Source organism: Eschrichtius robustus, chromosome 1 (assembly GCF_028021215.1).
Source record: "Eschrichtius robustus isolate mEscRob2 chromosome 1, mEscRob2.pri, whole genome shotgun sequence".
NCBI lineage: Eukaryota > Metazoa > Chordata > Mammalia > Artiodactyla > Eschrichtiidae > Eschrichtius > Eschrichtius robustus.
The window spans coordinates 145,501,932-145,515,340 of record NC_090824.1 but is presented as its reverse complement, the minus strand read 5'-3'; the positions used below and the strand labels follow the sequence as shown (position 1 = coordinate 145,515,340).

General features: G+C 54.5%; 7 non-coding genes across 7 annotated transcripts; all 7 read right to left on the bottom strand.

The window, feature by feature from the left end:
• Window positions 1–2,242: 2,242 nt before the first annotated feature.
• LOC137778113 (small nucleolar RNA SNORD116) lies at window positions 2,243–2,334 on the bottom strand. Its single transcript, XR_011076740.1, has one exon. It is a non-coding gene; the product is annotated as a small nucleolar RNA SNORD116 (small nucleolar RNA).
• Window positions 2,335–2,723: 389 nt separating this feature from the next.
• Window positions 2,724–2,815, bottom strand: LOC137751715 (small nucleolar RNA SNORD116). Its single transcript, XR_011070928.1, has one exon. It is a non-coding gene; the product is annotated as a small nucleolar RNA SNORD116 (small nucleolar RNA).
• A 2,457-nt stretch (window positions 2,816–5,272) lies between these two features.
• On the bottom strand, window positions 5,273–5,364 carry LOC137751357 (small nucleolar RNA SNORD116). The gene has a single exon (XR_011070770.1). It is a non-coding gene; the product is annotated as a small nucleolar RNA SNORD116 (small nucleolar RNA).
• A 2,408-nt stretch (window positions 5,365–7,772) lies between these two features.
• On the bottom strand, window positions 7,773–7,864 carry LOC137778105 (small nucleolar RNA SNORD116). Its single transcript, XR_011076739.1, has one exon. It is a non-coding gene; the product is annotated as a small nucleolar RNA SNORD116 (small nucleolar RNA).
• Window positions 7,865–8,253: 389 nt separating this feature from the next.
• Window positions 8,254–8,345, bottom strand: LOC137751710 (small nucleolar RNA SNORD116). The gene has a single exon (XR_011070927.1). It is a non-coding gene; the product is annotated as a small nucleolar RNA SNORD116 (small nucleolar RNA).
• A 2,457-nt stretch (window positions 8,346–10,802) lies between these two features.
• On the bottom strand, window positions 10,803–10,894 carry LOC137751309 (small nucleolar RNA SNORD116). Its single transcript, XR_011070758.1, has one exon. It is a non-coding gene; the product is annotated as a small nucleolar RNA SNORD116 (small nucleolar RNA).
• Window positions 10,895–13,302: 2,408 nt separating this feature from the next.
• LOC137778098 (small nucleolar RNA SNORD116) lies at window positions 13,303–13,394 on the bottom strand. The gene has a single exon (XR_011076738.1). It is a non-coding gene; the product is annotated as a small nucleolar RNA SNORD116 (small nucleolar RNA).
• Between the last annotated feature and the right edge of the window lie 15 nt (window positions 13,395–13,409).

Sequence of the window (13,409 nt, the reverse complement as noted above, 5' to 3'; positions counted from 1 at the left end):
AAGGTGAGGGTGTAGCCCCGCTGCACACGTTCCCGTCGCCAAACCTTTAGGTTAAGCAAAGAAGTGTCCCTTACCGCAACAAGGGTTAAAGCAGGATCCTCATGGAATGCACGCCAGGACCCATCCGAGACTCCTTCGCCTGGCCTCGCCTTGCCACGCCGTCCTCCTTTCAACGGGTATCAGGGATTATACGGATGGCCCCAGGCTGCTGCTAGCATTCTTTCCCTGGCATTCCACCTGGCTCGGGTGAGAGAACACACGCAGGCTTGAGGAGGGTGCACGGGCGCAGCGAGGGACAGGTCGATACCACCCAGTGATGTGTGTTCTATCTCTCCTCAACATTTCATTTGCTGTCCGTCTTGCCTGTGTGTACGCACCCAAACGTGAAAGCATCGTGGCACAGGCGCCTTCAGAGCATGCGGCCATCAGGACAAAGAGCGCCGCCGGCCAACAACACCCTGGTCTCGGGCCCTGAAATTCCTCTCCTGAGCAATCTGCCCCGCATCACAGCAAAACGATGTCTTCCTGATCCCCTGAGACACCCTCAGGACAACTGGGCCCCCTCAGCCTAAGAGCAAGTGCCCTCTTTGGCGACAAACACGCCCTTGGCACTTATGATTCCACACAGTGGACACACCCTCAAGGCGAGAGATCTTCCACAAGGGAAGGGCCCTTGGCCGAATATGACGACCTCCATCAAAAGCGGCTCGTAGGGACCCGTGACAAAGGGCACCTGAGGAACCCCTGGACTGATCAAGGGAGACTCACCAGCAGGCATACTTCCTGGTCTCCTGCCAAGCCAGAGGAACTTCTTAGGACCGCAACCAAAGCTAATGGCAAGGGAGCCATTCCAATGCCCAAAGTGGCGGGGCAAACCCTTGCAGCAACTGGGTATCTTATTGTACCACCTTGCACATTGTCTTTCTTCCCTTCAAGGACTAGACCTTGGAGAAACCATGAGACCCTGGTCCTCCAGAACCAACGTGTCACCCACAGCCGTGCAATGAGGGAACGCCTCCAACATCCTGGACCCTTGAACCGGCATGACTTCTCTGGCTTGAAGCCATGCATGCTGGAGATCACAGGCTCGCAGCACCAGAAGGCGGCAGGACAAAATGACCCCTGCAGCACACATTCACTCCAGCCCTTAAACCTGTAGCATTTCCTTGGCAGCCAACTCGCTTCTTTCTGCATGGTTGGGCCCAAAGACCTCCGGGAAGAGCTCCAAACCTCAGGGAATGCTATGCCGACTGGGCATAGCAATGACGCTGGGCTGTCCGAAGGAACACCTTAACATCCTCAACATAGGGGCAAGGAGGCCACACAGGGACAAAACATCCCAACGGCTCCAAATCGGGCCCAGTGAGAAGACACCATACTGTGCTGTGAAGGCACCATTCAGTGGAACAAGGACCCGCCGTGAAGCACATTGAGAAAGGAGAGGAAAAGGTTGGGATGGTCCATGAATGTGCACCTGTGTTCCTTCCCTACACGGGACTCCAAATGCTCCTGAAGATATCCCAAAAGAGTTCCGGGAACCCTATGTCCACCGAACATCTATCCACCCAACAGTAAGCCTGTGGGCTTAGCCAACACTCTCACGTGTATTTCCCACTCGCCTTGCCTTCCTCTCTCCACCAGGATCCAGACGAATCCACCCCTCACCTAAGTAGCTTGATATCCCCTGGATTTGCCTAAGGCATTTTCCAACCTCTCCACACACAACACACAAGCAGGACACAACCCAAGGAGGAGCCAACAGCGTCGCCGAAATCTGTGGGACGGTGGCCCATTTGATTTCCCCTGACCATCAGGGCAAATGTAAACTACATCCCACCTCCCAAGCTGAACATGACATAGAAGCCTGGCCTGGCCAGGACTCCTTCTCTGACCCTGAGTGCAGAGACTTCTGCTTCCTTGCGGGAACAAGGCAACGACCTGAGCTCGAGGGTGGCCTGTAGATCTCGAGGGCAAGCCAGAGGAGTACCAGTGGCTCACGCTTCCTTTCATACCTGCATACAGACCGCGGCAGGATATAGCAGTTTTGGCTAGACTCAGGTGCCCAGAGACATCAAGTTGTCCTTAGCCTTCCCATGTAGATGGACATCCCAGGCTCCTTTCCACATGGCTCTTTCTGCACGAGAAGCCCGCCACCCTCAAGTTGAACAATGTTGCTGCACACGCCCACAGTAGCAAATGCGACATGGACCTCTCCCTAATTTTCCTTTGGGAGCCACGTGCTGGACCTCAGTTAGGATGAGAAGATGGTAGGTATTGCTCATTCATTTTGTTTAGATTTTGAAGGAATGCATTTATGGGAGTCATCATCGATCCACGCAGCTGCTCAAAGGCTGGACGTGCAAAGTCGCGGATTGTCAGCAAGCTAAAACCTCTCAGCAGTAGGGAGCGGCCAGACTCGAGCCACGGGGCAGAAAGTGCACCCAAGTCTCAGGGCATTGGAGCTCGGGTTCCCCAGGAAGAGCCCGGAATGTGACGGGGTAGTCTCGCCGCACAAGTCCCCGTGGCCAAACATCTAGGTTTCTTCAAAGAAGTTCCGTTTACCCCCACAAGGTTTCTACCACGAACCTTGTCAAGCCAGAGGCGATGCCCTTGGGTCGTACAGAAAGCTATTGGCATTGGAGATATTCCAATGCCCAAACTGGCAGAGCAAACCCTTGCAGCAACTGGGTAACTTGCCCTTGCGCATTGTATTTTCGCCCCCGGGACTGTCAGTGACATGACCGCGGAGAAACCTGAGACCCATTCATTGGTTCAGAGTTCCAAGCAGTGCATTTATGGGAGTCATCATCAATCCACCTGCTCAAAGGCTGCACGTTCAAAGTTGCAGGCTCCACCGCAGGGCAGCCAACGATCTCAATCATGTCAGCAGTCAGGAGCGGCCAGAGCCGACCCACGGGGCTGCCAATGGAGCTAAGGATCATGGCATCGGATCTGGGGTGCCACTGGAAGAGCCAAGAAGGTGAGGGTGTAGTCTCAGGGCACAAGTCCCCGTGGCCAAACATCTAGGTTTCTGCAAAGAATTTCCACTCACCACCACAAGGTTCCTATGAGGATCCTCAAGTACTTCACGCCAAAATCACTCTGAGACTCTTTTGCCTCGACTTGCCTCAACTTGCCGCACTGTCCTCACTTCGCCAGGTTTCATGGACTATACAGAGGGCCCCATGCTGCTGCAGGTGTTTGTTCCCTGGCACTCCACCACCTGCCTCAGTGTGACAGAACACAGGGATGTTTGAGAAAAGTGAACGGGGGCACAGAGGCAAAGGGTGATACCGCCCAGCGAAGTGCGCTGCGATGTGTGCTATATCTCCCCTCAACATTTCATTTGCAGCCCATCATGTCTGTGTGTCCACAGCCAAACGTGAATGCATCATGGCACAGATGCCTTCAGAGTGCACGGGCATCAACACAAAGAGCACGGCCGTCCATCAAACCCCTGGTATGGGCCTTGAACTTCCCCGCCTGAGCCGCCTCCCCACCGACACAGCATAGGGATGTCATCCTGAACCGCTGAGACACCCTCAGGGGAAATGGGATTACTCAGCGTAAGAGCCACTGCCCTCGGGGAACCAAACCACTCCTGGCGCATACGCTTCCACACAATGGACTCAGCCTCAAGGGGAGATGTGGTCCCTGAGATCTTCCACAAGGGAACGACCCTTGGCCAAATGTCACGACCTCCAACAAAAGCAGCTTGTAGGGACCGGTGACAAAACGCACCAGAGGAACTCCTGGACTGAATAATGGAGATTCACCTGTAGCCATACTTCCTGGCCTGCTGCCAAGACTGGCAACCTACCCTTAGCCCACACACAAAGCTAATGGCACGGGAACCATTCCGATGCTCAACGCGGTGGGGAAACCCTTGCAGCAATGGTGTAACTTGCAGTGGTGTCTGGCACTTTCACACTCTGGGCCCATCAGTGACGTGACATTGGGGAAACCGTGAGGCCCAGGTACTCTACAAGCAACTTGTTACCCACAGCCATGCAACGAGAGAACCCAGACAACAGCCTAGACACTTGAACCGGTATGATTTGTCTGGCCTGTGGCCAGGCTCGCCGGATACCACAGTCTCGACGCACCAGCGGGTGGCAGGAAAAATGACACCCACACCACACATCCTCTCCTGCCCTTAAAAATGTAGCCTTTCCTTGGCAACCGACTCCCTTGTTTCTGCATGGTTGCGCCCAATGACCTCCTAGGAGAGCTCCAATCCTCAGGGAACGCTATGTGGGCCGGGTATAGAAATGATGCTTGGCTGTCCTCAGGAACACCTTCACATCTTCAACACAGGGGGAACGTGGCCAGACAGGGACAAAACACCCCAAGGCCTCTAAATCGGCCCCCATGAGAAGACATCATACTGTGCCATGAAGGCAAACTTTCGCTGGACAAGGACCCGCCATGAAGCAAATCGACCAAGGAGAGGAAAGAGGCGGGACAGTCCACAAAGGTGCTCCCGTATTCTCTCCCTACACGTGCCTCCAGATGCTCCTGAGGGAATCCCAAATGTGTTCCGGGGACCCCATGGCCACCGTCGATCTATCCACCCACCAATAAACCTTTGGGCTTAGTCAGCCATCTCACGTGTCTCTTTCACTCGCCTTGCCTTACTCTCTCTCCACCGGGATCCCAACGTGTCACGGCAAGATGCCAGAGCCACCCCTCACCAAGGAAGCTTGCCGTGACCAAGCTTGACTAAGGCATTTTCCAGCCCCTTCACACAGCACACACAAGCAGGACACAACCCGAGGAGGAGCCATCAGATTGCCTAAACTCCCAGGAACACTGGCCCATTTGATTTCTCCCCTCATCAGGAGAAACCTAAATTGCATATGGTCTCCCAAGCAGAACATGACAAAGAAGCCTGGCCTAGGCCTGGAATCCTGTTCTGACCCTGAGCCTACAGACTTCTGTTTCTTTGAGGCCACAAGGCAATGACCAGCAGGTGGGGGCAGCCTGTAGAACTCAAGCGCAGGTGGCAGAACCAGCAATGGCGCACGCTTCCTCTCCTACCTGCATGCTGAACCGTGACAGGGGACAGCAGTCCTGGCTAGACCAAGGAACAAAGAGACGGCAAGCTGTCCCAAGCCTTCCCACCTGCATTGGCATCCCAGGCTCCTTTCCCAATGGCTCTTCTCCCCATGAGATAACCACAACCCTCAACTTGAACAACGTGGCTGTGGACACCCACAGCCGCAAATGCAATGTGAACCTCTCCCTACTTTCCTTTTGGGAGCCACGTGCTGGACCTCAGTTCCAAAGAGGAGACGGTAGGGATTTTTCACTCATTTTGTTCAGATTTCCAAGGAATGCATTTGTGGGAGTCATCATCGATCCAAACACGGGCTCAAACGTTGGACATGCAAAGTTGCAGATTCCACCATGGGACGGCCAGCGAGCTGAATCATATCAGCGTACAGAAGTGGCCAGAGCCGAGCCATGGGTCAGGAAATGCAGCCAGTTCTCAGGGCATCAAAGCTCGTGTTCCCCGAGAAATTACCAGAAGGTGAGGGTGTAGCCCCGGTGCACACGTTCCCGTCGCCAAACCTTTAGGTTAAGCAAAGAAGTGTCCCTTACCGCAACAAGGGTTAAAGCAGGATCCTCATGGAATGCACGCCAGGACCCATCCGAGACTCCTTCGCCTGGCCTCGCCTTGCCACGCCGTCCTCCTTTCAACGGGTATCAGGGATTATACGGATGGCCCCAGGCTGCTGCTAGCATTCTTTCCCTGGCATTCCACCTGGCTCGGGTGAGAGAACACACGCAGGCTTGAGGAGGGTGCACGGGCGCAGCGAGGGACAGGTCGATACCACCCAGTGATGTGTGTTCTATCTCTCCTCAACATTTCATTTGCTGTCCGTCTTGCCTGTGTGTACGCACCCAAACGTGAAAGCATCGTGGCACAGGCGCCTTCAGAGCATGCGGCCATCAGGACAAAGAGCGCCGCCGGCCAACAACACCCTGGTCTCGGGCCCTGAAATTCCTCTCCTGAGCAATCTGCCCCGCATCACAGCAAAACGATGTCTTCCTGATCCCCTGAGACACCCTCAGGACAACTGGGCCCCCTCAGCCTAAGAGCAAGTGCCCTCTTTGGCGACAAACACGCCCTTGGCACTTATGATTCCACACAGTGGACACACCCTCAAGGCGAGAGATCTTCCACAAGGGAAGGGCCCTTGGCCGAATATGACGACCTCCATCAAAAGCGGCTCGTAGGGACCCGTGACAAAGGGCACCTGAGGAACCCCTGGACTGATCAAGGGAGACTCACCAGCAGGCATACTTCCTGGTCTCCTGCCAAGCCAGAGGAACTTCTTAGGACCGCAACCAAAGCTAATGGCAAGGGAGCCATTCCAATGCCCAAAGTGGCGGGGCAAACCCTTGCAGCAACTGGGTATCTTATTGTACCACCTTGCACATTGTCTTTCTTCCCTTCAAGGACTAGACCTTGGAGAAACCATGAGACCCTGGTCCTCCAGAACCAACGTGTCACCCACAGCCGTGCAATGAGGGAACGCCTCCAACATCCTGGACCCTTGAACCGGCATGACTTCTCTGGCTTGAAGCCATGCATGCTGGAGATCACAGGCTCGCAGCACCAGAAGGCGGCAGGACAAAATGACCCCTGCAGCACACATTCACTCCAGCCCTTAAACCTGTAGCATTTCCTTGGCAGCCAACTCGCTTCTTTCTGCATGGTTGGGCCCAAAGACCTCCGGGAAGAGCTCCAAACCTCAGGGAATGCTATGCCGACTGGGCATAGCAATGACGCTGGGCTGTCCGAAGGAACACCTTAACATCCTCAACATAGGGGCAAGGAGGCCACACAGGGACAAAACATCCCAACGGCTCCAAATCGGGCCCAGTGAGAAGACACCATACTGTGCTGTGAAGGCACCATTCAGTGGAACAAGGACCCGCCGTGAAGCACATTGAGAAAGGAGAGGAAAAGGTTGGGATGGTCCATGAATGTGCACCTGTGTTCCTTCCCTACACGGGACTCCAAATGCTCCTGAAGATATCCCAAAAGAGTTCCGGGAACCCTATGTCCACCGAACATCTATCCACCCAACAGTAAGCCTGTGGGCTTAGCCAACACTCTCACGTGTATTTCCCACTCGCCTTGCCTTCCTCTCTCCACCAGGATCCAGACGAATCCACCCCTCACCTAAGTAGCTTGATATCCCCTGGATTTGCCTAAGGCATTTTCCAACCTCTCCACACACAACACACAAGCAGGACACAACCCAAGGAGGAGCCAACAGCGTCGCCGAAATCTGTGGGACGGTGGCCCATTTGATTTCCCCTGACCATCAGGGCAAATGTAAACTACATCCCACCTCCCAAGCTGAACATGACATAGAAGCCTGGCCTGGCCAGGACTCCTTCTCTGACCCTGAGTGCAGAGACTTCTGCTTCCTTGCGGGAACAAGGCAACGACCTGAGCTCGAGGGTGGCCTGTAGATCTCGAGGGCAAGCCAGAGGAGTACCAGTGGCTCACGCTTCCTTTCATACCTGCATACAGACCGCGGCAGGATATAGCAGTTTTGGCTAGACTCAGGTGCCCAGAGACATCAAGTTGTCCTTAGCCTTCCCATGTAGATGGACATCCCAGGCTCCTTTCCACATGGCTCTTTCTGCACGAGAAGCCCGCCACCCTCAAGTTGAACAATGTTGCTGCACACGCCCACAGTAGCAAATGCGACATGGACCTCTCCCTAATTTTCCTTTGGGAGCCACGTGCTGGACCTCAGTTAGGATGAGAAGATGGTAGGTATTGCTCATTCATTTTGTTTAGATTTTGAAGGAATGCATTTATGGGAGTCATCATCGATCCACGCAGCTGCTCAAAGGCTGGACGTGCAAAGTCGCGGATTGTCAGCAAGCTAAAACCTCTCAGCAGTAGGGAGCGGCCAGACTCGAGCCACGGGGCAGAAAGTGCACCCAAGTCTCAGGGCATTGGAGCTCGGGTTCCCCAGGAAGAGCCCGGAATGTGACGGGGTAGTCTCGCCGCACAAGTCCCCGTGGCCAAACATCTAGGTTTCTTCAAAGAAGTTCCGTTTACCCCCACAAGGTTTCTACCACGAACCTTGTCAAGCCAGAGGCGATGCCCTTGGGTCGTACAGAAAGCTATTGGCATTGGAGATATTCCAATGCCCAAACTGGCAGGGCAAACCCTTGCAGCAACTGGGTAACTTGCCCTTGCGCATTGTATTTTCGCCCCCGGGACTGTCAGTGACATGACCGCGGAGAAACCTGAGACCCATTCATTGGTTCAGAGTTCCAAGCAGTGCATTTATGGGAGTCATCATCAATCCACCTGCTCAAAGGCTGCACGTTCAAAGTTGCAGGCTCCACCGCAGGGCAGCCAACGATCTCAATCATGTCAGCAGTCAGGAGCGGCCAGAGCCGACCCACGGGGCTGCCAATGGAGCTAAGGATCATGGCATCGGATCTGGGGTGCCACTGGAAGAGCCAAGAAGGTGAGGGTGTAGTCTCAGGGCACAAGTCCCCGTGGCCAAACATCTAGGTTTCTGCAAAGAATTTCCACTCACCACCACAAGGTTCCTATGAGGATCCTCAAGTACTTCACGCCAAAATCACTCTGAGACTCTTTTGCCTCGACTTGCCTCAACTTGCCGCACTGTCCTCACTTCGCCAGGTTTCATGGACTATACAGAGGGCCCCATGCTGCTGCAGGTGTTTGTTCCCTGGCACTCCACCACCTGCCTCAGTGTGACAGAACACAGGGATGTTTGAGAAAAGTGAACGGGGGCACAGAGGCAAAGGGTGATACCGCCCAGCGAAGTGCGCTGCGATGTGTGCTATATCTCCCCTCAACATTTCATTTGCAGCCCATCATGTCTGTGTGTCCACAGCCAAACGTGAATGCATCATGGCACAGATGCCTTCAGAGTGCACGGGCATCAACACAAAGAGCACGGCCGTCCATCAAACCCCTGGTATGGGCCTTGAACTTCCCCGCCTGAGCCGCCTCCCCACCGACACAGCATAGGGATGTCATCCTGAACCGCTGAGACACCCTCAGGGGAAATGGGATTACTCAGCGTAAGAGCCACTGCCCTCGGGGAACCAAACCACTCCTGGCGCATACGCTTCCACACAATGGACTCAGCCTCAAGGGGAGATGTGGTCCCTGAGATCTTCCACAAGGGAACGACCCTTGGCCAAATGTCACGACCTCCAACAAAAGCAGCTTGTAGGGACCGGTGACAAAACGCACCAGAGGAACTCCTGGACTGAATAATGGAGATTCACCTGTAGCCATACTTCCTGGCCTGCTGCCAAGACTGGCAACCTACCCTTAGCCCACACACAAAGCTAATGGCACGGGAACCATTCCGATGCTCAACGCGGTGGGGAAACCCTTGCAGCAATGGTGTAACTTGCAGTGGTGTCTGGCACTTTCACACTCTGGGCCCATCAGTGACGTGACATTGGGGAAACCGTGAGGCCCAGGTACTCTACAAGCAACTTGTTACCCACAGCCATGCAACGAGAGAACCCAGACAACAGCCTAGACACTTGAACCGGTATGATTTGTCTGGCCTGTGGCCAGGCTCGCCGGATACCACAGTCTCGACGCACCAGCGGGTGGCAGGAAAAATGACACCCACACCACACATCCTCTCCTGCCCTTAAAAATGTAGCCTTTCCTTGGCAACCGACTCCCTTGTTTCTGCATGGTTGCGCCCAATGACCTCCTAGGAGAGCTCCAATCCTCAGGGAACGCTATGTGGGCCGGGTATAGAAATGATGCTTGGCTGTCCTCAGGAACACCTTCACATCTTCAACACAGGGGGAACGTGGCCAGACAGGGACAAAACACCCCAAGGCCTCTAAATCGGCCCCCATGAGAAGACATCATACTGTGCCATGAAGGCAAACTTTCGCTGGACAAGGACCCGCCATGAAGCAAATCGACCAAGGAGAGGAAAGAGGCGGGACAGTCCACAAAGGTGCTCCCGTATTCTCTCCCTACACGTGCCTCCAGATGCTCCTGAGGGAATCCCAAATGTGTTCCGGGGACCCCATGGCCACCGTCGATCTATCCACCCACCAATAAACCTTTGGGCTTAGTCAGCCATCTCACGTGTCTCTTTCACTCGCCTTGCCTTACTCTCTCTCCACCGGGATCCCAACGTGTCACGGCAAGATGCCAGAGCCACCCCTCACCAAGGAAGCTTGCCGTGACCAAGCTTGACTAAGGCATTTTCCAGCCCCTTCACACAGCACACACAAGCAGGACACAACCCGAGGAGGAGCCATCAGATTGCCTAAACTCCCAGGAACACTGGCCCATTTGATTTCTCCCCTCATCAGGAGAAACCTAAATTGCATATGGTCTCCCAAGCAGAACATGACAAAGAAGCCTGGCCTAGGCCTGGAATCCTGTTCTGACCCTGAGCCTACAGACTTCTGTTTCTTTGAGGCCACAAGGCAATGACCAGCAGGTGGGGGCAGCCTGTAGAACTCAAGCGCAGGTGGCAGAACCAGCAATGGCGCACGCTTCGTCTCCTACCTGCATGCTGAACCGTGACAGGGGACAGCAGTCCTGGCTAGACCAAGGAACAAAGAGACGGCAAGCTGTCCCAAGCCTTCCCACCTGCATTGGCATCCCAGGCTCCTTTCCCAATGGCTCTTCTCCCCATGAGATGACCACAACCCTCAACTTGAACAACGTGGCTGTGGACACCCACAGCCGCAAATGCAATGTGAACCTCTCCCTACTTTCCTTTTGGGAGCCACGTGCTGGACCTCAGTTCCAAAGAGGAGACGGTAGGGATTTTTCACTCATTTTGTTCAGATTTCCAAGGAATGCATTTGTGGGAGTCATCATCGATCCAAACACGGGCTCAAACGTTGGACATGCAAAGTTGCAGATTCCACCATGGGACGGCCAGCGAGCTGAATCATATCAGCGTACAGAAGTGGCCAGAGCCGAGCCATGGGTCAGGAAATGCAGCCAGTTCTCAGGGCATCAAAGCTCGTGTTCCCCGAGAAATTACCAGAAGGTGAGGGTGTAGCCCCGGTGCACACGTTCCCGTCGCCAAACCTTTAGGTTAAGCAAAGAAGTGTCCCTTACCGCAACAAGGGTTAAAGCAGGATCCTCATGGAATGCACGCCAGGACCCATCCGAGACTCCTTCGCCTGGCCTCGCCTTGCCACGCCGTCCTCCTTTCAACGGGTATCAGGGATTATACGGATGGCCCCAGGCTGCTGCTAGCATTCTTTCCCTGGCATTCCACCTGGCTCGGGTGAGAGAACACACGCAGGCTTGAGGAGGGTGCACGGGCGCAGCGAGGGACAGGTCGATACCACCCAGTGATGTGTGTTCTATCTCTCCTCAACATTTCATTTGCTGTCCGTCTTGCCTGTGTGTACGCACCCAAACGTGAAAGCATCGTGGCACAGGCGCCTTCAGAGCATGCGGCCATCAGGACAAAGAGCGCCGCCGGCCAACAACACCCTGGTCTCGGGCCCTGAAATTCCTCTCCTGAGCAATCTGCCCCGCATCACAGCAAAACGATGTCTTCCTGATCCCCTGAGACACCCTCAGGACAACTGGGCCCCCTCAGCCTAAGAGCAAGTGCCCTCTTTGGCGACAAACACGCCCTTGGCACTTATGATTCCACACAGTGGACACACCCTCAAGGCGAGAGATCTTCCACAAGGGAAGGGCCCTTGGCCGAATATGACGACCTCCATCAAAAGCGGCTCGTAGGGACCCGTGACAAAGGGCACCTGAGGAACCCCTGGACTGATCAAGGGAGACTCACCAGCAGGCATACTTCCTGGTCTCCTGCCAAGCCAGAGGAACTTCTTAGGACCGCAACCAAAGCTAATGGCAAGGGAGCCATTCCAATGCCCAAAGTGGCGGGGCAAACCCTTGCAGCAACTGGGTATCTTATTGTACCACCTTGCACATTGTCTTTCTTCCCTTCAAGGACTAGACCTTGGAGAAACCATAAGACCCTGGTCCTCCAGAACCAACGTGTCACCCACAGCCGTGCAATGAGGGAACGCCTCCAACATCCTGGACCCTTGAACCGGCATGACTTCTCTGGCTTGAAGCCATGCATGCTGCAGATCACAGGCTCGCAGCACCAGAAGGCGGCAGGACAAAATGACCCCTGCAGCACACATTCACTCCAGCCCTTAAACCTGTAGCATTTCCTTGGCAGCCAACTCGCTTCTTTCTGCATGGTTGGGCCCAAAGACCTCCGGGAAGAGCTCCAAACCTCAGGGAATGCTATGCCGACTGGGCATAGCAATGACGCTGGGCTGTCCGAAGGAACACCTTAACATCCTCAACATAGGGGCAAGGAGGCCACACAGGGACAAAACATCCCAACGGCTCCAAATCGGGCCCAGTGAGAAGACACCATACTGTGCTGTGAAGGCACCATTCAGTGGAACAAGGACCCGCCGTGAAGCACATTGAGAAAGGAGAGGAAAAGGTTGGGATGGTCCATGAATGTGCACCTGTGTTCCTTCCCTACACGGGACTCCAAATGCTCCTGAAGATATCCCAAAAGAGTTCCGGGAACCCTATGTCCACCGAACATCTATCCACCCAACAGTAAGCCTGTGGGCTTAGCCAACACTCTCACGTGTATTTCCCACTCGCCTTGCCTTCCTCTCTCCACCAGGATCCAGACGAATCCACCCCTCACCTAAGTAGCTTGATATCCCCTGGATTTGCCTAAGGCATTTTCCAACCTCTCCACACACAACACACAAGCAGGACACAACCCAAGGAGGAGCCAACAGCGTCGCCGAAATCTGTGGGACGGTGGCCCATTTGATTTCCCCTGACCATCAGGGCAAATGTAAACTACATCCCACCTCCCAAGCTGAACATGACATAGAAGCCTGGCCTGGCCAGGACTCCTTCTCTGACCCTGAGTGCAGAGACTTCTGTTTCCTTGCGGGAACAAGGCAACGACCTGAGCTCGAGGGTGGCCTGTAGATCTCGAGGGCAAGCCAGAGGAGTACCAGTGGCTCACGCTTCCTTTCATACCTGCATACAGACCGCGGCAGGATATAGCAGTTTTGGCTAGACTCAGGTGCCCAGAGACATCAAGTTGTCCTTAGCCTTCCCATGTAGATGGACATCCCAGGCTCCTTTCCACATGGCTCTTTCTGCACGAGAAGCCCGCCACCCTCAACTTGAACAATGTTGCTGCACACGCCCACAGTAGCAAATGCGACATGGACCTCTCCCTAATTTTCCTTTGGGAGCCACGTGCTGGACCTCAGTTAGGATGAGAAGATGGTAGGTATTGCTCATTCATTTTGTTTAGATTTTGAAGGAATGCATTTATGGGAGTCATCATCGATCCACGCAGCTGCTCAAA